The sequence below is a fragment of the Aphelocoma coerulescens genome, chromosome 2 (genome assembly GCF_041296385.1).
Source record: "Aphelocoma coerulescens isolate FSJ_1873_10779 chromosome 2, UR_Acoe_1.0, whole genome shotgun sequence".
NCBI classification, from domain to species: domain Eukaryota; kingdom Metazoa; phylum Chordata; class Aves; order Passeriformes; family Corvidae; genus Aphelocoma; species Aphelocoma coerulescens.
This window is the reverse complement of record NC_091015.1, coordinates 138,363,246-138,389,063: the sequence shown is the minus strand read 5'-3', so window position 1 is coordinate 138,389,063 and position 25,818 is coordinate 138,363,246. Positions and strand designations below refer to the sequence as shown.

The 25,818-nt window shown below is 45.5% G+C and overlaps 1 long non-coding RNA gene across 2 annotated transcripts; it reads left to right on the top strand.

Annotated features, from left to right (window-relative positions):
• The first annotated feature begins 4,676 nt into the window (after positions 1 to 4,676).
• On the top strand, positions 4,677 to 10,533 carry LOC138105241 (uncharacterized). Of its 2 annotated transcripts, none has more exons than XR_011148429.1 (2): positions 4,677 to 4,896; positions 6,660 to 10,533. It is a non-coding gene; the product is annotated as an uncharacterized lncRNA (long non-coding RNA). The 2 variants fall into 2 exon arrangements; XR_011148428.1 differs by having other exon boundaries at positions 4,677 to 4,907.
• Positions 10,534 to 25,818: the final 15,285 nt, after the last annotated feature.

Here is a 25,818-nt window from a genome sequence, read left to right as displayed (position 1 = left end):
CCTCGTGCATACAAGGACTTTGTCCCCAAAGCCCTGCTGCTCATCGTGCCTGTGGGATTGTTCAAGCTTAGAGGAGCTGTTTCCCATCCCACATGAACACTGGACACTGAGCTCAAAACTGCCACCTTTTACCAGTTTAGGCCTTCTCTGAAAGCCCCTTCAAAATTCCACTATAATAGGTATGAAAACCTACTAGGGGGGGAAAAAACCCAACCCACCACCACCACCAAAAGAAGCAGCTTTTTAAATTCAGTTACCAAATGTCATGGTTTTCCATTTTTTTGATCTGACATGGATTATTTCTGAGCCATGGATATAGCATGGTTATCTAGAAATCTCATTTGAAATGCTAGAAAAGTGGACTTCTCCTGAGCCTGTTCTGGCTTCATCTCCCACATCTGTGTTGTGCTGGGACCCACTGTACCAGACAAGGCATGGAAAGATGCTCCATAGCTCTGCAGGTGCACAGACTGCTAAACACAAATGTTTTTTTGCAAGGAAATATTCACTAAAGTTTTATTTGGATGTTTTTGCTTAGGTGACACTGCAGTGCAGCCCTCTGTGGTGGTGGGGTGTCCCATGTGCCTGCTGGCTCTGCTATGTGCCATTTTCTCCGTCTCCTGGCGCTTTGCTCCCCCTTCACGCTTGGCTTTTATATAGAATTATTGCAGCAGCCTGGGGGATGGGCAGGAAGAAGTGACACTTTGATTGACCATTTTATATAATCTTTAACAATAGAATAGTTTTAGTGACTTGGTACAGCCTGTACTCGACATAAAACCCAGTCTGTTATTGAGAAGTGCTTAGATGGGGAGATAAGCTGTTAATGCTAGTGGAGGAACATTACTGCATAAGAATACAATGATGATATTTTTTTCCCACTTCCACTCTTTTTTCCTTATTTAAAATGTTCCCTTGAGCATTACCTGATAGACTTGACTTCTGCATCAGGTTATTGTTTTGGCTGGACAGGCTGAGATCTTTTCCTTATTTTAGCTATTGCTAAAATTGCATTTTTTCCTTTCTTTTTTTAAGCATCTCAAGATACAAACTGATCAAGACAGATGTGTTCCAATCCAATAGAAAGAAGTTTTTATATCCTAAGAAGTGAACCCTTGTTTCAGATAACAGGGATATGTATTATCTAGTGATATTAATACTTAAGTAAGAAAAAACAATATAATGAAAATTTCCCCCCTTTTTTATTGCTGAAGCTCTTGCTCAGCTAGCAGCTCTTGTACTCCATAGAAGAACATGTGCTGGTGGGTGTCCAAAAAATGTTTATGTTATGTAAATTGCAGACAAGTATGATACTTGGACAGGCTCTCACCAGAGCCATCCTTTAGGATTCATCATGGAGGAATTAGAAGGAAACTCACCTGCAGTTACCACAGAGGTGCCCAAGTTTACCAACCAAGCAATGGGAGAGCAGGGAGCAGGAGATTTCTGGATTGAGGAAGGATTGGTGAGAAGAGCCTATCCCTTGGGAACAGCAAGATTTGAAGGAATTCTGCCCAAACAGTGCACAAGGGGGTGGTGGGGAAGCACCTGGTCCCAGTGGCACTCCTGACTTGTGAAGTGAGGAAGTGAGAGGCAATAGTTCTGCAAGGCGGCATTGCAGCGGGGAGCAGTTCAGCTTTGTCATGTTGTGGTGGAGAAGGTAAGTGTCCTACTGGGACATGTAATAGGAGAATGGCCTGGTAGGACCTTCCTCTCTGCTCACACTTGTGTGGCCTCCACTGGGGCAACAGTTCCAGTTTCAGTTTCAGCACTGCAAAATGGTCAGTTGTTGAGAATGCAGAGGAAGACAGTACTCAGGGACCTGGGATACATTTCTGAGGAAACATTGACAAATCAGCATTGTTTGGACTAATGAAAATACAGAGGGCTTCAAGAAAGTACACATCAGCTGTGGGGAGCAGTGTTCTCTGTGTCCATGGAAGACAGGAAAGAAAAGCGACGGTTTAAATTGCAGTAGGAGAGCATTGCATTAGACGTCATAAAATAATTTCTATCAGTAGGAAATTGAAGGAGCAGGGTAAGTTGCCAGAGGGAACTTGTGCAGCTTTTGTTACTGGAAGTCTTTAAGAACAGCTCAGACAAACATGTACCCAGCTGCTATCCTGCCCTGACTTCTTGAACTCTCTCCTTTTCTAGGACCTATTCAGCAGAGGGTGTTAAACGTGTGCTTGACTCAGACTGGAGTCATCGGCTTTGTCTTGGCTAGGATACAGGCGTTATAAAAAGTGTTAGAATTGATCCATATTCAGGGAAGCTTTAAAACATACGAAACATTTCAGGCACGTTTAGCACCCGGTGGGTTTTGTCTTGCGTAGGAAGGAAAGGGTTGGTAACAGAATGTCTTAATTAACACATTTCAGAACTCCAGTGTGGATGCAGTCGTGTAACTTTCAACATCTCCTCGCTGGCCAAGTTGAAAGCAACGCTGCCAAAACTTCCCAACACGTCTTTAAAGCCTCACCAAGGAGCAACCCAGGGGGGTTAAAGCATGTATTTGAAACAAAGCATTTGCTTAGTTTCCATACTGGCTGCAAGGGCACCAGGAGGGGAATTTGGTGTCTGGAGTCAGTGTTTGTCCAGAAGGAGGACATGCCATGGTGGGTGTGTGCAGGATGCACCCATCCTTTGCTGGTGGCCCATTGCCCTGCACACAGCTCTGCCACTGGGACACGCAGCTCTGCCCACGAGCTGCTCTTCCTAAATCCACACTGGCCTGGAGTTTCTGCCCAAGAGGGTCACCATGCCCAGGGCTCGTCAGAGCACGTGGGATGATTTCTGGTCTGAGCAGAGCGAAGCAGGCCTGGTAAAGTGGCAGCCCTGATGGTGTTGAAAGTTTGGTGTAACTTTGTCCATCTGTTTGAGGACCACCAGGATGTGCAGGACTTTGCCAACTCTCCTGGATGCTGGGTACTGAGAGCAGCTTCTGCCTGCCCCAACACCCAGCCCCAGTAAGTTGGTTGCCTCCACTTTGTCTGCTCACATTGCTCCAGTCATTACTTTAGCACAGATGTTGTTATTCAGGCAATGCCTAATGAATGATGAAATGTTAATTAATTAATATTTTCTTTTGAAAGTTTTTCTTTGAAGTGAAGGTCCTTCTCTAGATCCTGCATGGTAGGGTACTTTCCACTTAAATTTTTGTGGTGTGAAGTTAGTGGAAGAATACAAATTATATACTTTCGTATTTTAAAAGATAGTTTAGAGATAGTTTAGAGGTCAGGAGACTGTAACATACTTGACTACCTTCATTCAAAAAGGGGATGTGTTCGATATATACGAGCAATGTTTTCCTCCACCTGTGGAATGAATATGAGCAATTGCTTCACACAACTCACACTGGTACTTTTCATTCCCCCGTCAGAATATGATTTGTATCAAACCGTTGTTGTGTTTGTGTCCCCTCTGATTTACCACTTTTCATGCTGGAGACTGTCTTCCCTCTTGCTTCATTTAAAACACTCATCTTTTTTTCTTACTGTAGGTTCTATGGCAGAGTTTTACGTGCACTGCTAGTATCTTTGCTGACCTCCAAGGCTCCATAGGATATATTAATTTTCTCTAAGCGTTTGCAAAGCCTTATTGGTTTTTAGCAGAACTTTATCATGACCTAAAATAAGTGTCCAGTCTGAAAAAATGTGATTTTGTTCAAACGTCTGATGGATTTGCTTTTTTAGGCTATTTATGTAGGTGCTAGATGGCAACCTGTGCAGCATCAGGCAGATGCTCCCAATAGTAATGCTTGTACTGCAGCCTGTTTTCAGTCTAGCAATTGCCTGACACTCATAGAAAACATTTAGCTACAGCTTTCATCATCAAGAGAACCCATTTTACAATACCTGGATGGATGGATGGATGGATAGATAGATAGATAGACAGAGACAGATGTCAGCCAACTTCACTGCAGTGTGAGGGTTTTTCATGTGCACGTGGCTTCACCTTCTGCCAGGATGAGGACTTGAAGGATCATGTCCTTTTGTCTCCACAAAACTGCCAGGGAAGTTCCTGCTCTGTTGTCATAAGTGGCAAAACCTGTGTTAAAATCAACAGGACCTGTGTTTTTCCCCATGTGTTTCCTATGACACACACAGTCATGGAAATCAGAAATAATACTGTAAACATTGAAGTAGCCTGGTGTAAGGAAAGGCTGGCAAGACTCTGGGGATGAGTCAAAACTTCATTTTTAATCCCAGAGCTGGCCAGCAGTTGCTATTCTGTTATAAACCTTTCTTCACCCCCCAATATTTTGATTCCAAAAAAAGAGACTAAAAACAATAATTGCTTGCTTAGCAGTGATTTCTTTATAAACACTATAAATAGATGAGTACTGAACTGCCCTACACTGAGTGTTTGAAAAGGGTATTTAGAAGGCTCCTTAAGTTAAATGAAGTATAAGATCTTTATTGGTCTGTGGGCTGTAAGCGCCTGTGGCAATCCAGGGACAAACCAAGACCAACAGAAAAAAACCCCGTACTCTTTGATAAATAACCTTTCCATATTAAATGCACATCAATCTGACATCAACAATTAGCTGTCAGGTGCTTGGCTTTGCTAGCAAAGGCCAATTTTCAGATTAGTGCTAATTGCAGGGCGGGCTGACACATCAGCTCAGAGCCCCGGTAGCCAACAGGCTGGGCAGGAGCGAGTTCAATAGCGGGAGCAGGGGAGGGCTGAGGCTGCCTGTCTCCAGCTTGCTGGCAGTTTGACTGTAGACTAAAGTAATGGAGCTGGCAGGGTGGAATCAATTACTGGCCAATGAAGATTTTCCCACAGGTCGAGGCTTGGGAAAAAAAGGACGTTCCTGCTGCCGAGACAGCTGGCATGGACTGTCCACTGGGAAAGGAGCCTGGAGAATGAGAAAAAGAGGGACAGTTCTCGGTGATAAACTGGTGACAGACTATAAATTATGAAAAGGGGATTTGGCAGAGGATTTAGTGCTTGCTACCTCTGCTTTTCCCTCCCCCAAGATTTTAATGCCAGCCATGTTCACTGAGTCATTCAATTATCTTAGTTAGAAAATGAGAAGTGTTAAGAGAAAAAGCTCAGAATATATTTTTCTGAGCAGGGTGTGTGCACATGTGAGCTGAGCTTTGAAAACCTTTACATGAGCAATTTCCTCCCTAAGCAAACCATCGGGCTGAGCCCCTCAGTGCACGGTTTGCTAATGCTGCTGTGTCTGGTGCTTGCTGGTGAGACAGCTGCATTTCTGCAGTGCTTTTTCAAAGGTCACAAAACATTTTGCCTTTTTGAGCAATCCAAAATTTCTTTTCCTGCTCCTTTTCTATGGCAGTTAACTTCAGTCCTGAAGAAGACAGGAGCAGGGCAGGAGTGTAGCCCCTACCTCTGTGTTTTATTGCATCTTGGCAGAAAAGCCAGTGATCTTGCTCTAAGAAACACTGTCCTTCACTGGCAGAAAGAGCTGGGAACAACCAGCTCTTTCTGTGTGGAAAATCAGATGTTTATGCTATAAAAATTAAAATACAACAGTTTAACCATGCATCAAAGTGAAATCTGTATATATGAGTGACAGAAATGCCAAGCAAAAGCTTCAGATTCTGTTCTTTCTTCTTCTTTTGAATGTATTTTCATATTAGGATGAGGATTAAATTGCTTCTTTCTGTCTCCTTTTTTGTACTTGGGGAGGAGTTTAGTTAGAAAAGTCAGGAGGCAAAATGTCAACACTTGCCATTTTTTGCTGGGTAATGCTTATTCTGAATAGTGTGATCAGAAAACTAAGAATCTTTGGGCTATTTTTGTAGCCTCATTGTAATTGAACAATCTCTGTAGTGGGATGATTGTGAGTATGATGGATTCATCTGGGTTTTATGTTGGTGTGACTGTGTCTACACCAGCAAGCCTGATATGTGACATGGATGTGTGCCTGTGTATGCACTTCTATTGGTAAATCTCTTTTTACCTCTGTTCCCTCCAAAATAAGGCATAATGAGGGTGCCCAATCACCCAACAACTGCTAAAGAAAAGTTTATGCACCTTTATTTTGCAGTGCATGGTGCCATAGGGCAGTTTACCTGAGAGTGGGGTCATGGCCCTGCAAGGACTGCCCCAGCTGTCCTGGTCCAGGGGCTGTGTTGAGCTATGGGCACAGTAGTTATCCTTGGCTTCTTTTGTTTGGCCTTCTAAGCCGGAATGATTTGCTTGATTCACAACTTTGAGCTTTCTTTCACGGCCCTGAGGGATAGAAATCTACTTTTTAATGAAAGCTGAGATTCTTGTGTAATGATTTCCATTTGGGAGCTGGGGCTTTAGGAAAAACACCCATTATCACAAGACATTATCAAGAAACATCTCAGGAGAGTTGGCAGTGTTAAGTTTAGGTTAGATTTGAAAGGCTTTGTGGGAGGTTGGTAGAAAATACGGCTCTGCGGTTTACATCAAGTTTAACTAGATCTTTCTGAAACTTTTAATTGCACATATCAGCATGTGGATGGAAAAGAGCTTGATTGGCATGTCAGCTTGGCAGGGTCTGGAAAAGGATTTCTCTTATCAGTGCCAAGAGTTGGGAGAAAGTACAGAAAAATTCAGCAGTCATATGGCTCATGCAGAGCCCCTTTCTCCTTCCCACTTGTTGGTGTGGCTGATCCTCTTCTCACCTTTCTGTCTTTCTCTTTTCCCTTCCACAGACACCAGAACAACTCCCACTGCTGCCTCTGGACTACAACAGGGGAGACAACTACCCCAAGAGACTTTTCAGTTGCTTCACCTGTTCCTGGCACCCTTCTTGGCTTCAGCTTCGCCATTTGCTTCAGCTCTGCTCTGGCAGGATCTCACTGCACCCACGCTCAGGCAACCCTGCACCATGGCCACTGCCACCCTCATCACCACCACCATGGACTGCAATAGTCTAACATAAACTAAAGTCCACCTGCTGCTTTTTACCTCAAGCTTCAGCTCTGGCTGACTCAAAGGAGGTTTTGAAGGATGAAGAATGAGGGGTTGCTGCTAAGGCAGATAAGAGAGAGGTGATGTTAGTGTCAAAGAAGGTGAAGGTTCCTCTTGGTCCTGCCCTGCCTTCCATGGTCTCTCCTGGCTCTCTGTTTCCTTCCACTGCTCTCCCAACAGCTGTACTGACATACAGCCTGGGGCAGACATAAAGGTGGATGTGGAAAGTACATGTTGCTCCCAGAAGAAAGGTCATATAGGATCTACTGCTATTTGCTTTGTGAAGGGTGGCAGATATCCTTGAGCCCTTGTGGAAGGAAATCTGCATCTGGTGACTGAAGTTAAAAAAGAAGCACAGTGATGGTCCTACTTTAGATGTGTTTTCTTGAAATGAACGAGTGTGTCTGGCCATGTGCTGCTGAGGATCCATCGGATGCCCAAGGCATGCTGGGTTATTCCTAAACCTGATGGTGTTCTGGCCTCTCTACTGCTTTTCCTCTTCTCATATTTTTGGCAAGTCTGTTCTCCAAATTGCACTAGCCACATTCATTTTCTGAAATCATTTATCTGACACTTAATTTTTCCCTAGTAATTTATGTTATCTGACCCTGCTGACAGGTCTGGAGGCTGAGCAGCTTCTTTTCCATGAGAGGAAGATTGGGCAGTACTCCTTACCAATCACAGCCATGAGCCACTATTTTGAACTGAAGTTTGCTTCCTTTCGTCAGACATTTCCTGGTGGGATGCCCTGTGGGATGAGCAGCCCCAGTGCTTGTTTTGGGGTTATCCAGACAGGTGGGAATGGTGACTGTGGTACCTGCTACAGAGGGTGCTGGCAATTAAATGCCAGCAGGATTGAGATGTGCCATATCTTCATAAACTCAGGAACTGCCCTCTAAGGGCATGCAGGTTGTAGGAGTTTGAAGTGTGTCACATGCATGTTGGCCTGGCAGCAAAATGGTTGGATTGAATGGAACAAAAATGCAGCCTCAGAGGTTTCTCTTGGCTGCACTGAGTCCTGCAGGGAACCTGCAGCTCCTCCAGGGCCTTATAGTAGGGTAACAATGGACTTAGCTAAATTAGGTGGTGTCTTGGCTGCAGAGCACTGTAGTGAGATGAAAAGAGAAATTCAAATGTGACTGGTGTCTTTGCTATGATTTTTCATTATAATTGATGAAAATTCCCTTCTGTTGGCTGCATCATGTGGCCATTGCTTGTTAATGGAGTCTCGGTGGCTTCTTCTGCTTGGTCTTGACTGTTTTATGACTCACCTTTTAATAGATTCCCCTTCCCCATGTGACAAGTAACATTCAGAATAGGAGAGAGGCTCATTAATGAATGTGAATATGTGGCAGGCATGGCACTGAGATGTCAGGCACAAATCTAGCCATAGCCTGGTAGCTACAAAGAAAGAAAAGTTGAGTGACAGGACAACCTCTCCAGGTCATTTCCATGGTGGAAATCTCCCATTAGAAGTTTTGTATATATGCTGGGAGGCACATAGATGGGACAAAGCTGATTTTTGTATCAAACAATCAGTGCAGGGCTACTGTACTGATTGTGTAATTTATTTTAGTATGTAGTTCAATAAAATCCCCAGGGATAGGGTTGTTTCATCATTGAGGCCTGGTTTGCCATTTGCTAACTGTCAGAGGTTTTAGTGACTCTTACTCAGCAATGAAGAGGCCAAATGGGCCAAAAGGGAGGTGAAAAGCTCTTCCACTGCATGAGGGAATTACCTTCATCATTCAAAGTGCCGTCTTCCAAAGTTTCTGCTTGAAAATCCCTCCCTCTTCCCAGAACAATTCTGAGCAACTCCATTTGTAGGAGGAAAGCCACTCAGAGCAGGTTTTCTGTGAGGCCTTTTCCACATCTCAGGCATGTCTTGTAGTGAAAAAAGGTAAACATGTGGTCCAGAAACCCTGTAACATGAGCTGTAGCAGATATCCATGCTCCAGGAGGCTCTTCCCACACCTCTCCCTGCCTCTCCCAGGGAGACAAATGGAGAAATAATTTTGTCTGGTGAAAAGACATCCAGGAGGGCTACAAAGCCTTCCATCACTCGTGTTTTCCTTCCTGTCCCCAAGCCCCTTAGTCTGGATTTGTCACACAGACCCCTGACAGCAGCGCTGGCACAGCTCTGGGCAGCTCTGCAGTGTCCCAGCAACAGCTGCTTGTGCAACAATGCCATGGCCCAGAGGATATCTCCACCCAGGGACCTGAGCTGATTCCAATCCTGGAACACTCAGGAAACAATTGAAAGCTTTCAGGCTTAGGTAAAAGGACTGGAAAAGACCCCAAAAATGTGGAATGGTAGGAATTAAGTGTGAGCATCATGAAGAGATCCTGTTTAAGTGCTGGCACAACAGACCTCCCTGACAGGAACCACCCTCATGCTCCTTAGGGATGTCTTCTAGACAAAAACACAAAGAAAAACTCCTCTCAAAGACCCCAAAACTGGTTGCTAGCAGCAGTTAGTCTCCCCCTCCATAGATGTGCTCGTGCATCCCTGTTCACACCACTTTGCAGTGATCCAAGCAGGTTCAGGTGCACAAGTTGAAGCTCCCAAGATGGTGTTGGCTGCAGGGTCACCAGCACTGCCACAATCAATGACTGGCATGGGGTCTGCAGTGGTGGAAGCAGCTCTGAGTTTCCCTAGCTCATACAGATCCTTTGAGTGGCTTTAAGAAACTTCGTTTCTGACAGAGGATGTCCATGCCCAGAGCCAAAATGTGAGGCATTTTAAAGGATTTACTCAAACCCACTATGACTCATGCAAAAATAAAGCATTTATGGATATGAAAAGACCATTTATCCCCTCTACACACAAACCCATTTTTTTATCCTTTCCACATTGTAAGATCTTTGGGAAAGGGGACTTGTTGTTGCTCTCAATTCAGGGCTTTATGACCATGTGGTATCTAATTTTCTCCTGAAAGGAAATAATGGAAAAGCATCTTTCTCTTTTTTTTTTTTTTTTTCCTCTCTGGAGCAATTCAGGCTATAAGATGATTGAAATGATCAGGATTTTCTCTTCATGTTTTCTAATGTAAATATATAAAATATCACGACTGGGAGGGCTGAAAAATTGTCTATGAAACACTGGTAGCTGGCAGATTAAGGCTTCACATCCTAGATAATGGTCTCTTAACCTGTTCATCAACTCAGCGTGAAAGAATTTCAAAATATTAATAAAATATAAAGTATTCCTTAAGGGCTCCCACAACCTCCAGCACCTGCACAGATGAGATCCAAACCTCAGTCTGCTCTCTAGGGATGGCAGTGTATGTCCTTGCTCATCAGACAGTGTTGGCAGAGGGGGTGTGCTGGGGACAGCATGCCCTTCTCTGAACACTGATGCTACATGACGGTGCTGCTGTCAAGCACTCTCTGAAGGACTCTATTCAAGAATTTTTCCTCCTCTAAATATCTTTTTTAAGTCACTGCTGCTTATTTGTACAGCTTTCCCAGAGTCCTCTTTCCCCAGTTTGTTTATAGTTGGAAGGCCTTCTGCTTATTGCTCATCCTAATCGCTTGCATCTTTACTTGGCCACACTGAACCTACTGCCCTCACCCGTCTCCACTTCCTACAACTGATTTAGCTTTCTTTATGGATTTCTTTATGGATTTCTTTATGTGTTTAGCTTTTCTTTCTGTTCACAACATGTTTGCAGTTACCAGGATCACAGACATGTTTTCCAGGATCAACTCTTAGCTTGCAGAAGGATCTCTTTTGCTAAGACAGCCAAAGCTGTCTCTAGCTTACCATGAGTCTTAATCTCTGAAGCAGAGGCAGATGTCCTCCAGGTTGCTCCTGATTAAGGGCAACACACTGGTTTTGGCCTGTGACATGGTGGCGCTGGTCCCTGGGAATCAAGCCTCCATGCCTGGCCTGCCGATGGCCGAAGGGCATCTTAAGCTGTGGCACTGCTTTTCGCCATGAATCCTTCCTTCTCACTTCCTCCCTCCTCTGCCTCCAGCCACAGCAGTTTGCCTGAACAGTTTTTTGAACCCATTTGTGTTTTTTTTCCTAGAAGCCCTTTTGAACCACTAGTACATGTTCCCAGTTTTCCTTCACACTGGTGTAAAGGCTGCCAGTGTCACATTCTTGGTGTATGTAAAATCCATCTCCTGAATGTCTCTCCTCAGAAAGTCCACATAGTATCCATCCTTACATTACTTGCTCGACCACAATATTTTCCTAATCTGTGCTTCCTTGGCTTACTCGAAGTATTTGCTTCTGATTCCAATCTTAACAATGAGCTACTGCTCCCACATTTGTTTAGTTTCATGTAAGAGAGGCAAGCACAAGCTCTCCTGCTCCTTATATTTACAGTTTTACAATTTTCCCACCTTACCACTTATGTCACCTGCACGTTGCAGGTATTCTAATGAAGACAATAATGCTAGTTCAGCATTTATTTTATGTGAGCAGGTAACGTGCAGTAAAGCATGTTGCTAGTCTGCATTCTCCAGTACAACATATTTTCATTCTCTGCCAATTGCTAATTGGGTAGTACTTGCCCTAGCACTACTATTTTCATTCCTTACAAATATCTAAGTTGCTAGCCAATCTGTTTTTCTGTAGTAGCAGGTAATTTATTTTTCTCCATGGAGATAAACATGTAGCACTTTTATTCATGCTGTTTTATCATTTAAAAATACAAATTATCTCAGAAATCATGAGGTTTTTGCCTGATTCCTCATCATCCCCAAGTTCCTTATGAAATCCTCTAAACATAAAAACTGATTTTAGACTTTTAAAAAAGGAAGAAGGTTTACACATCTCTGGTGAGGGTGTACTTACTAAGATTATCTTGAAGAATGAAATCATGTAGTAGGTACTTATATTTTCCTCAGAAAGTGCTTTTGAACCTTATAATGGCCATAATAAGTAGGAGAAGGACCTCATATATCACTGAAACATACAACCCCAGACATAAAAACATGGCATTTTTGAACATCTGATCCTCATAGGCTTGCTCTTTAATGAACAGAGAGGTAAAATGAACCCACAAGATTACCCTGCTGTCAGTATTTCACTAGTTTCCAAAGCAGGTGATCTGAGCTCCAGATGTACCCAAGGAATTTGTATCATTCCTCCAGGTTAAAAAACACGGAGTTGTAACATCATGATGCTGGCTTTGTCTATCTGGACAGCAAAGACAGCTTGAGTTCTACGTCTCATATGATGTTCATGCAAAGAAGGGGAAATTATCTATGAAAAGAAGAAGAGGCGAAAAGGTGCTTCAACAAATCCTGCCATAGGTATCATTGGGTCAGTTAATTCCTGTCTGCACTCTGAGATGGAGCTGTATCTCAGCCTTACAAAAGGAAAAATTTTCAGTCTGTTTGGCAGATTTGGTTGTTTTCTGTTAAGTCAGCTTCTGTACCGCTTTTGCCAGCAGAGATTTCTGACTTGTGCTGCCTGCTAACTTTGACTCAAGCCTGGCTTGGCACTCTCTAAAACCAGCGAGTGTCTCCAGTGACTTCTGGGGACATTGGCTCCATCCTGGATTCCTCACCCTCACCACAGGAACATGCTACAGAACATCATGACTCTATTTAATTTTCTTTCCCCTAGAATTAAGTTTTTGTTGTTTGGGTTGTTTTTTTTTTTTCCCATGACTGAAGGAAACCCCAGCTCTAAGTGGCTTGTGGGACAGTGTCAAAGGGAACATGCTGTATTTTTTTCTTTCTGTTCTTTGGGGTAAAATATTCTCAGGGGCTCTTGGATGGCCTTCCTTTTCACTCCCAACCCTGAATGAGGTTGTTGGGCAGTGTCAGCTCTCTGCTCTGTTGTGTTCTGCTCTGCAGCCCCATGAGTACCCAATGGAGTGACTGATACTGCAGCCTCTCCTTATGTGCACAGACCCTTTGAAGTCACTTCAAAGGGGTTGTTTGCAAAGGGGCTGCAGGTACAAGGCGGTTAAATGTGGCCAATACCGTCTCGACTGTTTAATGATTCAAACATTATTTCTTATGAGCAAACAGAGGCATTTTTTTATATTGTTGACACTGATCCTCTAGCTTAGCAAAAGGCACTCGTGCAACATTTTCTGCCTCAATTTATCATCTGCCCTAGGCATTCGTTGCACTTTGCTCATCATTAGGGAAGAAATAAAAGCCATTCGCTAATCCCCAAACCACTTTGTTCCTCTATGGCCCTTCAAAGAGCAGGGCCCCTAAATGGTGATTAAGGACTCTGGAGACCTTTCTCAAGAGAGATTCCTTTGCATCCCCATATCAGGTAGAAGGAATCGAATTCTCAGGCTGGGCAGTTTTTTTAATTAATACCATGGGACTGAAAATAAAATAAAATAAGATAATTATATGGGGCTTTTAACCTTTTTATAGGCTTTTTATTTTGCCTTTAAATAAAACCAACTCTCTCTGCTCAGTTTGTGGATTTAGGGTGATGGAGTTAATTTGCAGGCTGAGGCAGAGATGTCGAGGTAGAAAGTTGGGCTAAACTCTACCTGGCCTCTCGCCGAAGAAGCAAGAAGATCACCTTGTACCCTCTTGCCCTTGGCCCTGAGATGTTGTCTGCCCAAAGGCAGAGGAACTTCAACTCCTCCAGCAACACGGGGACAGGAGAGGCCAGGATTTGCAGCATCTGCCCCGCAGCATCTGCCAGACAGACACAGGGCTTTGAGGCGAGTACGCTGCCTCTCTGGGAGCAGCTGCCCACGTGTGGAGCATCCTCTCCCCAGCCCTGGGTGTTTGCTGATGGACATGAACCCTCAGCACCAGCAGCTGTGGCAAACACTTGATTTTCTGCCCCCTCGGTGCGAGTTGAATTTTCTCACATATGTGTAAATTGTGGGGAAAAAAGCCTGACATCTGTGGTCACTCGCATAGGTGTGAGTTAGGGGCTGGGTAGGAGTTCAGCAGAAAATGCCCACCCCAAAAGTGGGAAAATTTAGAGGCCTCCTTTCTATTTTATGACGTGTCTGGTTTTTATCTGTGTGCTTTTTCTTCTTGTCAGGAGACCTTTTCTGTAAGCATGTGCCCAATGAATACTGATTTGAGACATGGCCTCTAGTTAGAAGTTTTCTCTCTTTTGCTCCCAGGCTGGATGGTCACATTTCTTATTTTCCTTTGAGCAGAGCAAAGCTTTTTTTTAGTTCTGATGCTGTTGTTAGAGGCTTGGGGACACAGGTGCAAGCGTGGGAGAGTGCAGGCACAGCCACAAGTTGGAACACTCTTTGTGTCGCTGTTAGGGAACTTCCCCCTTTTACCTCCATCCCCAACCAGAGAAAATGCAGGATTTCAGAAGAACCCCTGCATGACAAAAATGAAATATGTTCCACCTCTTACAGCCGGCTTCAAAAGCTCAGGGCGATAGAAAATTGTGATGAGTCAGTAATACCCATGAAATGGAAATAATTGACATGGTTCTTCTTATGGTAGTGTTTCTAGGGCTGCCTTGTTATGAGTCTCCATTTTAGGAGAACAGTGGGAAAGGCACTTTTTGAAAAAACCCTCCTGGTATCAGTGACACTCTTGTTAAAAAAAAAAATCATGAAGTCACCTCACAGGTAAAGGCAATGGTATTAGAGTTGTAAAGGGGCTGTAGAGCTGCCATCACTTCCATTGGGCAGTGCAGGAGCCCTCAAGAAACATGGAAGCCCTCCCAGGATCTTCTAGGAATTGGTGCTGTTGGTGCCTGTGAGAAGAGGAAGAGGGCAGTTCTGAAGCCGCAAGCGAGCTTTAAAGCTTAGCTGTTATCTATAGTCGGTATCACAGTGCTTTGCCAAACCTTCTCCAAGGAAAACTGGTTTTTTCGTTTTGTACAAACCACTGGCCGACCTACTAAGCTGTATTCTTCTCTCAGTTCAGGCCCTGTAGTGTAAATCTGGAGTAAGTCAGGGGAGGCTCAGCAGCCCCAACTAAGCAGAATTTGTCCCTTTGGTTTTTCTCACCCCTGGCGGATTCATCTGTCATTGGGAAGAAGCAGAAACTTGTAATTAACAGAGAAACAGGAAGGGAAGAGCAGAGTTCAAAGCTGTCTGCCAAAAGAAAGTGATCCCAACCCAGTCTCCCATGATTGTGTCTGGGATGACAATCGCAGCCCAGCACTTCCAAGGACAGCTTATTGTTGTGCCGTGCTCCCCGTCCTCAGCCGCCGCTATTGTCCGCCTGCCTTGCCTCGCTTGTTGAGCTGTAAGTTGCCAACCCAGAATTAGGACTCTTAGGGGGCTAAAGGTCAACTGGCAGCTTTCTGATCTTTCTGAGGTTGTGAGTTATAATGAGATCACAGAAAAGTTTTCAAACGATGAGCAACGCAGTGGCCAAAGGGGTTGGCTTAGTGATAAGGAATGGAGCAAAACTGGGGGGCTGATCCATTCCTCTGGGTAAATTTCTATACAAGCACCGGTCTCATTTCATCTGTATAAAACAAGCCCGGTTTAACCTATTTAAAATGGGGTTAAAAGGGGTCATAAATCTCTACAGGAGCTGAGGATCCGCAGAAAACTCGATCTGATCTCTTTTACATCTGTTTCAGGTTCTCAGCCTTATCTGCCTCAGCTGCCTTTGCTCTTTGTGGCCGCACACAAATGCCATTAAACAAAAGTCCTTTTGCCGGGGCTGAGTGGCAGGTATAGGGTGACTGTGCTGCGGGGGCAGCGGAGGCGGCGGGGGGGGGAGCGGCCGCCGCCGACAGCCCCCACAGCCCGCCTGATTGACATTGTAAATCTATACAGAGGGGTTGTTTGAGGGGAGCCCGTCAGATTGACAGTGTAAATGTGTAACACACACACACAGCCTGGGAGAGAGGAGCCTGCCGGCGGGTGGGAGAGCGCCGGCGGAGTGCCGGTCACACGGAGATTGAATTACAGCTGCATTAGATCAGAGCTGTGGGAAACGGCACCTCCTAAACACACACACGGCCGGCGGCGGGAGGGCGGCCGGGGAGGGCGGGCAGCTGCGGGCCGGGCCCGGGGCAGCGCCGGCGGGGAGCCGCGCCCGCCCCGCCGCTCCCCGCACCCGGCGGCAGCGGGGAGCCAGGGAGCTCCAGGAAAAAGGGGAGAGGCCGGGATGGGGAAGGCGGGATGGCAGCCCCGCAGCTGGAGCGGCCAGGCTCCAGAGGGGATTTTGCTGGCTTTAACCGATACTTTTGAAGATTTGCGGGTTTATAGCGTTTCACTGCCACTGTGGGGAAGAATCTTAAGACCACTCAGATACCAACCGCCCCCTAATCCTTTTGATTGGCCGTACACTCCCCTGGCATCCCACGAACCTGCGGCATTAGTGCCTCCGAGCCGAGGGCCGGGGTGGGGGGGAGCCTGGAAAACTGAAACATTTTAAGCTCTATTAGAAAGGGCAAAAAGTCAGCGGGCTTTGAAATGAACGCGCTCAGCAGGAGCGGTGGAAGCATTTCCAGGAGACAGCGGGAAGGCATTTGTTTTCTTGGCTGGCACCAAAGCGCCGGCTCGCCCTGCCGCGCACAATGCGAGGTCTTCTGTGGGGCCATCGCACCTCGGCATCGGCGGACACCCCTCTGCCCCCCGCCCCTCCTCACCAGCCGCCCCTCCTGCCCCCCGCCCCTTCTCACCAGCCAGCCACCCTTCCATCGCCCGCAAGAGGAACCCTCTGCGGTGACTTTGCTCTGCTGGGGAAAGAAGAGCCTCCTTCCACCTCTACCCCCCCCCCCCCCCCCCCCCCTTAATCGCCTGTGTTTGCGTGTGTCCCCGAGGGCTGGGTGAGCAGGGGTCAAAAAATGACCATAAAGGCTCCTATCCACAGACTAGATTTCAAAAATAATTATTTAATTGTTATTTTTATTATGCAACCAACTTTTCAGGACAGTATTTTTATTTGATTTTCCAGTGTCTCCTGCTTTGCATAATCCCCCTTCTGCCCAACTCTGCTCGCAAACATTGGCCAGTCCATTTGTAATTTCTCAGCCTCCAGGCTAATTCTCACAAATAAAACTCAAGCCAAAGGGCGAGACAATGCCTGACATAGGAGCTGGGGCTCCACAGACTCCACAGATCCAGAGGGCAGCTTGCCCCCAGCTACAGGGCAGGATCTGACCTACATTTTACTGCACTTGAAGTCTCAGAGACTTACTGTGAGGCTGATCTGTGCAGCTTGGCTGAAAACCAGAGCAACTGGCAGCAAGCAGGGAGAGGCTTTGGCCAAGCCCATGAAGTTGTCCAGAACTGGGAAAGATGTATAGGTATGCTGTGAGTTGTAAGTAGTGCCCCTGCAATATAAAAACCAGAGACATTTTTCTCCTGCTTTTCCCAGGCATTTATAGACTGGATCGGAGGCCTACCCTCTCTGCTGGTAAAATTTTCCCAGTAAAGACAGACCCTTGGCACTGTCACATTTTGTCACAGTGAGCTGCAGACTGAAACAAGCAGTGAATGACTTGTGCTCTGCATGAAGGATACACAAAGACCACATGTCCTCTGCCTGCGCCACAGCCGGAGGAAAACTTCCCTGGCTTCAGGTCATTTCACCTTCTACAGACATCACAACTGATAGAAAAATCAGTCCTTAATTTCCATCTCTCTGACTGATCCAGGTCCTCGAAGAACCTCCTACCAAAACGATTCAAACTCAGTCAAGTTGTCTGACCTGGCCTGGATAAGTAATTCCCTCAGCTATGGTGGCAGAATTGCTAGTGTGTGGGATGGAGGGATGATGAGCACTTTGAATGGCAGCTGCTTCAGCTGTATCAGCTGCAGCCAGAGCAGCCTTGGGAACCTGATTCACAGCAGGCTTTCCTCTGGCACCAGGATTTCAGTGTAACTGGCTGGGCTTGGCCAGTCTTCCATTATTAAGCAGGTTGTCTAGTTGCTCTCCAGCATGGTTTTAGTCCAGTCTCCAAAATGCAGAAGGGATAAGGCCACTCTCTTTTGAGGGGAAAGAAAGTTCAGCTGTGTGTATGTAAGCTGTGTTGTGGCACCTGGCCTCATGAGCCCTGGTCTGTTTATTTAAAAGTATCGACATAGTTCAGGTAGAGTAAGCCTGGAGCTTTACAACAGGGGTTTGCTGCTCCCAGTTCACAGACAACCTGCCACCCGACAGGCTCTGACACTGCTTTGGGTCACAGGAAATTAAATCTCAAGACAGAGCCTGGCTGACTCTGCGAGGAAAATGTCCTCTCCAGCGCATCTTTTTCTCAGTGCCCTTGCTCACGGGCCAGCCAAGGTCAGGGAAAGACACATGAAGATGGACAGATCTTTATGTCTCCTTCTGTAAGAGATGTCTGTGTTACTCAGTGTAAGGGGATCTTTGAGCCCTGACTGCTTGCAAGCCTCATCCCCACAGGGTTTCTTACTACCTATCCAGAGTTCCTTACAGTGCTGTGTGCTACAGTATTTATGGAGGAGGACACACTCAATGTCATGGTTGTTTATAGTTTGTTGACTTTTGTAAAGAGTGTAAGGATTGTTCTAGAAGTTGTTGGAAGACAGCAGACGCCAGATTCATGTAATTTTGATATTCATAACCTATTACACTTCTGAGGCTTGGAAAGATGTGTGAGGCATTGTCCCCCTCTTCTCTACCTTTAATCTCTGCAGTAGCTGCCATGGGCACAGCTGTGCTCTCACCGACCAAACTGCTGCTTGATCTTGTCATTTTTCCAGGCCTAACCTTGCTGGAGGAGATCAACCCAACCTTCTGACACAACCTTTGGGAGAGCACTGGGGAGTGGGTGCCCTGCTCTTTGGCACACAGCCAGGCCTCCTCCAGCTAGAGCTAACTGTGTGAAGATGTTTCTTCTTGCACACAGACATTATTTCTTGTTGCAGTCTTCCCGCTCAGCCTTGAACTTCCAGGAGTGAAGACATTACTCCTTCAAGATGACCCTGTAGGACTAGAAAATCTTTTTCAGTTACTCAAAAGCCTTGACTGGAAGGAGAGGAGGTGCTTCTCCAGCTTGTTGACTGATTTGGGGTTTGTCTCAGCTCACTTGCTGAACAACTCATTGATTCTGGTCCCGCTACTGTCACCCAGGGGTCACCCTACACTGGTGATCAGTGCACTCCTGTGAAGGCGCTGCAGGACAGAGAGGGATTGCTTCCACCTCCCTGCAGATGCTGCTAAGCAGATTGTTGTCCTGAAAAAGAGAGAAATTAATTCTTTAGAAGAATCTGCTAGCTGGCAGCAGATTGTTACAGAAGACATTTTGATGTACAAAATGTACAAAACAACAAAGACTATGAAAAAACAGAGGCTTTTACACTGTGCAAGTTTTATAGTCTGAAAACTCTTCATGGCTTTATGAGCCTTTTCCATGGACTTTGTGAGAGGTAACCATTGAACAAGGTGGGAAATCAGAGCTACAGATGCGTTTGAGCCTGAGACATCCTGACAGGTCTTGGTCTTTGGGTGAGGAGGTGCTGATCCAGCATGGCAGGGCAGGAGGCAACACAGGGTCCATTTGCAGTTCTGCAGAGGATGATCAAGGCTTACAGAACAAATATCTCACCTTTGAAATTCCAGTGCTATCAGGACTGAATCAGTGTAAATCCAGAAACTCTGGCCATCAGATGCTTTCTGTGGAGCCTTTGTATAATGGCAAACAATTCCTCAAAGCAGAACTCTTTCCCAAATGGGATTTTGGAGAGAGAAGTGCTTCAGTTTATTTAAAGTTTGAAATGTGTATGCTGTGTCAAAGTGACTGAAATACAATTTAATTTTGATGTTTTAATTAATTTACTCTAAAAACATAATTAAAATTGCTGTTAAATAAATTGTTGTGAACTTTTTCTAGATTATGAACTTGCCAACATTTCTGCATATTCAGTTTGGAGTCTGCTTAGTGTCAGGAGTCCTCCAACCCTTTCAACTTCAGAGAAGACTCACCCAATTGGAATATCAAGAAATAGGATGATATCCTTCAGATAAGTTGAATTTATTGTGTCTGGATGAGAACCTGGCTCTTCATTTACCTGGAAGAGGTACATTTTCTCCTTGTTTACTGCCTGCTTGCAATATAATTTCTCTTTTCATTCTCACGGCATGTTAAGGATTGACAATTGCATTTTGTGTTGGGGCTGCTCCAGTTTTCATGAGAGATGCAGCAGTTCAGCTAGGGAACAATCCACAACTGTGACTTCTCTGCAGGACTCTCCTATCTCACATAACCACTGATCCCTTTCTGAGCTGAAAGCAAACCTCCGTGTGAAACACATTGATACGGCCACCTCAGCACACCCCTTTCTTTTCTTTTTTTTTTTTTTTCAACCTGAATTCCTGCTGGCTCCCAATGCAAATCATTTCAGTCGTGCTTCACAATAGAGCAGGAAGGCTTTCCACTGGAAAAGCATTCAGTTTTGAAAGTGCTTGTGGCGCTGGGGAAGCTCACAGGTTGCGGCCAAGCAGGGCAAGATCGCACTTCCAGGAAAGTATGACTAACCTGATTTCCACATTGACATAGCACACAGAGTGCCCTGGTAAATATAGTACCTCAGAGGTCATAGGGATGGGGTGCTGGGGGTAGAGTTCAGTTAATTTATAGCCAGGCAGGGCAAATCAGGGGATTCTGCCCTTTGATGTCAACTCTGTTATTGGCACCAGCTTGCTGGGTGAGTGAGATTAGTGAATGTGCATTATAAGGTTTCAGAGCAGGATGTTGTTTCCTGGATGGGCAGAAATGGGATGGTGCTGGTGGGCTGCTGATGGAGGGAAATGTGTGGTGGGGAGGAGGCTGCCAATGAAACAGCTTATCAAGGGTGGTGAGGCACTGGAACAGGTTTTCTAGAGAAGTTGTGGATGCCCCATCCCTGGAAGTTTCAAGGCCAGATTCGATGGAGATTTGAGAAACCTGGTTTAGTGAAAAAGTCCCTGTCCGTGGCAGTGAGGATGGAACTAAATGGTCTTTAAGGTCTCTTCCAACCCAAACCATTCTGTGATTCCATGCTTCTGTGATTCTATGACATCTGCAAATGCACATTCTGTGAGCTGTTTAACCCCCCTTGACCTCCAAAAACCAGAGTACAGAGTAGCTGCAGGTGTGGGCCAGCCCTTCTGCTGCTGGCAGCAGCACAATGGCCTGTGGTCCTCAACACCTATTTGCCTACAAGTTGTTCAGGGTGTTGTCTGGCCACAGAAGATGAATGTCCCTCTTCTCCTGTCTGCACATGCCACCCAAACCAATGCGGTCATGTTTTGGATGCAGAGTCAGGACCCTGAGGGACCTAAAAAAGAAGCTGGGTACTGTTGCCCTAACCTACTTAAAGCTCCTCTGATCAGTCTCAGACAGATGCTCTCTCCTCTTTCATTGCCCCTTCCCTCCCAATAATCTGCCTGGTACTTCCTTCAAAAACAGTTTCCTTGTACAAAAGCTAATAGTGAAATGTTTCAGTATTTTCAGATAAAACAGTAATAGTTCTCTTTAAAACATAACAGTGTGTGCAGAATGCACAGCTGGGCTGTGCCTTGGCACTGCCTCTCCTTGGTGAACCTGCCCAACATCTTCACAGCATCTCTGCTGGTGATGATTGAGGACACCTCTGCCATGTGCCAAAAGGTGCCTGCTGCACCACCAAGCATCCATGGGAGCTCTCCTTCAGTGACTGCAGTGAGTAACGCGGCAGATATTGCATCACTGTGATGTTCATTTTCCTGTAGATTTAATTAAAAGAGGAAAGATTTACATTGAAAACATTATAAGAAAACTTTCCACGCTTCTGAGTTTTGATTCCTTTCAAAGAAAAGACTACAGGAATTTGTACCTGAAAGTGTTCATGTACACCTAAAAGAAACAAACAGCAGTCTTATTTGTTTACCATGTCCAAAGTCCCCTGGAAACTGGAGAGTGTCCCACTGAAAATACCAGAAGAGAAGAAATCTTGTGTAACACGTGAAACAACGGAAGTGCAATCTAGTGATTACGGCAGGTGCAGGACTGCCAGGAGGTCTTTCTGGCAACAGTTTTCTTCCTGGCTTTGCCACAGCCTTCCTGTGTGCCTGGCCAGGCGCTGCAGGGCCAGACAGTGTAAGCACGTCTGGGCACACACCGGGAGCAAAGCTCTGGGACTGCAGCCAGAGCACTGGGATCAGGACTTAGCTCTTGGAGCTGCTCATGAGCTGCTCTCACAGTCCAAGCCAAGGAGTGTGAGGCCATCACACAGCCTGGTCTGGGGCAGAGATCTGCAGAAGGGCCGCCATGGGAATGTTGTCTAGTGATGAAGGAGACACAGGCATCAAGTCAGCCATGGCATCACTGCCTCTAGGCAGGCTGGCTGGGGTTTGTACAGCTGGGACAAAGCAGGATTTTGGGTTATGACTTTCTATACCCAGATCGGGGGCAGCAGATCAGCATGTGGCCTCCTCCCCTGCATTTGCTTTTCCTCCTCATGTGGTCATGGTGGAGGTTACTGACTTGGGAGACCAAGTGCCCTCACTGAAGCACACCTTAGGGGAAGGAAGCAAACAGGACTGAAATGCAGAGGGTCATTTGCAGTCTAATCAAAGGGGCTTCACTTTTCTGGTCTCATCACCCTCTGGCTGAATTTCCTCTCCATGAGAAGGATAAGTGAGGTGAGTGAGGGAGGGACACGGATTCAAGGCAGTGGCCACTATTTATACCCATTGCACATTAAAGGTGACCGCTCTGGGCTGTCCATGTCCTCCTCACTGGCTGCCTCGCCAGGCTCAGATAACAAACAGCCCTGACTCCAGATCCCTGCAGATCTGTCGCAGGGATTATCTGCTCGTTTGAAGTGATATTTAGCTGGTCTTAATCAGAAATCTGACCGCATCAGGTTTGCATTAGCTTGTGTGGAGGTAGTAGTTTCACACGCTGACATGGTAGCAATTAAGTGAGTAGCTACTGGTTCTTACCCCAGGGTACAACTTTGTTTTGTTCCTTGCAGATTAGTGAGGCTGCACGAGTTTCCACATAGTTTTCTTTCCTGCAAACCCTGGCTATTTTATGTTGAACCCTCTGGGACCATTTATTAGACCACACAAACAGTAATTATTTCCCATAGAGGCCGACGGCGTTCCAGACCTCTTGCATGGACAGTTATAAACAAATATTATGAATCTTAACAAGGGGAGGGATTTCACTAAAGCCAAAGAAGCCAAAGAAACTACACAAATGCAGGGAATGAAATAATTTTGAATGGCGGGAACAGAAATAAATATCTCTTCCAAAATGCATCATTATGCCTTTCTTGACATGGGAGGTGAGAGTGAAGGAGAGGACCTCCTGGGTTCCCCTTCATTTCCTCCCTCAGCTTCTTGCCTTGGACAAAGCCACAAACCTCATCTCCTCTTCATGTTAAACCTTCCTGAGGGACCCAATTACAGCCTGGCTGCCGCTCACATCAGCCCACTGGGAGAACCCACATTTACTTTATGACTGAAGCTGAAGGCCTGACATGCAGGAAGGGGTTGGATGTGTCCCACCCTTGGAAACAGCACTTACTATGAAAGGAAGAAGTTCACATAAAAAAACCAGTGAGATACATAAAAGTTACAGCAAGTCAAGATGAACACACACATACAAGCATCTATCTGAGCCAAAACTCAGCCTCTTACAACTACGAGAGCAAATGCTTCCACAAGATGAGCTGCTTTCAGATGAACTTTTAATATGTGACACTTTTTCATCTTGGGGACCACATGCCTCTGTGTGGCAACTGAACAACCCTATGTCTTGTGGATGCCATATGAAATGACTGCTGTTCATTACTTTCTAGACTTCCCTCCTACAATATTCTGAAGCAGTCATGCAGAGGAAGTATCTTATTCCAAGCCCATTGTGTTTCTCTTGGCATTTGCATGAATCAGGACAATTATTTTCGTGTGAATTGAGGGACAAAATTCACATCTCTTTACTTCAAAAATGTAAAATTCCATAGCCAAAATTTCTTCAATCTTCTAAACCAAGCCATAAAAATACAAGAAGAAGAAAAATTAATAAAACAGCAATTTGCTGCCTGGCCAAATGCAATAGATGACCAACCACATTACCCCAACATCATCTTGTTAACATCCACTAACTTAATGTCATTAAATCATTTCACAGCAGGCTGACATTTATCGATCTCAAATATATAGTCACTTACTGCAAGTGACCTAAGCTACCATTGCTATTGGATGACTTGGGCAGCTCCTCTATGCTGAGTGTCCTGTAAGCTCTCTGGAGAGCTGTCATTGCTCATGCACAGGACTGGCCCCAGCAAAACGTCTAGATAGGAACCCACCAATGCTGGATGCTGGGCATTGCCACAAGCACAGCTAAGCAGAGGGAGTGGACAGGCACAGGAAAGCCAGTATGAGTGTTCTCGGCTCTGGTGACTGCACTTTGGAGGGCTACAACATGGAAATACAGCTAACACATGAAGCAAGGAGGCTGGTGTTTCTAACAAGCTCAGCTTCGCAGCGATTGCCACAGCAGCTGTTAAGTCCGTGGCTCTTTTGAAAGGCAAACATTATAGTTGTGTGTTTGTATGATGGCAAATCCAGCTGTAAGCCACCAGCTGAGGATTTTCCTGAGAGAGCGAATGGCCTGCTGCAGAGACCTGACTCCTGTCACGTTTTTTAGCTTGGGAAGTGACCCCCCTGCCGCTCGTGCCTCCCAATGCAGCTGGCAAGTGAGAAGCAGTTCAGGGCCATGCAGCTTTCCTGTGCTGGTGCACACTCTTGACAGGCAATCTTTGGCAGCACTTGGCAGAGGTGTCTGTGTCAAGGCTGGATTTCTATGGACCCAGTTCTGTCTCTGTCAACATCTGGAGGGTGCTGACTTCTAGGTCAGGAAGGTCACAGCTCCAGCAGCTGTAAACTATACCTGGCTAGGAGTCAGTCCTTGGGCTTCTCAGCTGAGAAAGTGTATTTTAGGTGGCCTGCATCAAATTCATCCTCTACCAGCAGCAATGTGGTGGTATGAAGGAGGCCTCTAGGAAACCAGCCACGGTCCTTGGTAGACTTGTCCTGGGTCTTCACAGCAGGGGTTACCTGTTAGTACTTCCTGCACACTGTTACACCTAGGCTCTGTGCTGCGGAGCACTCCTCTCCCAGCTCATTGGAATCCTGATGACTGTTTGTCTGTCTCTGTAATTAATAGGACTATCTCTGACATTAGCAGGAAAATGGCTATTTTTATATTCTTTTAGTGCTTAAACTAGAAAAGCACCATTGTATCAAGGAACACGGTGTGTGTGCATGTGCCAAGAGATTTCATGGATAACATAACAGATATGGATTGAATACCCTCCTCCATGGTTTCACCAACAGAGTGAAAAGCAACATAAAGCATTTTCCGTGTTAGTGGCCTCAAATCCAAACAGACTCCTTGTCTTCCTCTTGGTTTAAGTTTAGCTGCTGTGTTTCTTTACAGAGACACAAGTGACAAAGGCTCCAATAAGCACAACTTCAATGGCTTTCTAAACTTATCCCATGACAGAGCAGGCGTGTTGTATTTTGTAGGGCTTACAGAGTATTAAGACAAAATCAACTGACAGTTCAAAGGAGGCTGGGAACAGAAATTCTTGTTCCATATGTTATACTATTCCTGACAGCAGCTACCACTTACATTTCTTGCTGTTTACTTTTCAAGGGGTCAACAACCAGCATCTGCAGGAAGGATGTCCCTGGGAGTTACAACATTCTGACTGTGTGGCTCCTTCCAGCAGCTTCTGTCTTTTACTGGTCCAAGATAATACCCGTCTTTCCCTATTTTCTTTTCTTCACTGCATCTTAAATTATGTATATATGTATATATGTTTCCCATCAGCCAAAGCCCCTCCTCCCTACTACTTATGAGAAAGTGTAACAATGATGATATCGACTTCCAGTTTTGAGCCACAAGATTGATATTCCTCCAAAGTAAATACTGGCCTTGGCGGTGCCACAGTCAATATTTACTTTGAGTAAAATAAATCTTGCTGACAACCAAAACCTGAAGTCAATATTGGCTTGCTGTAA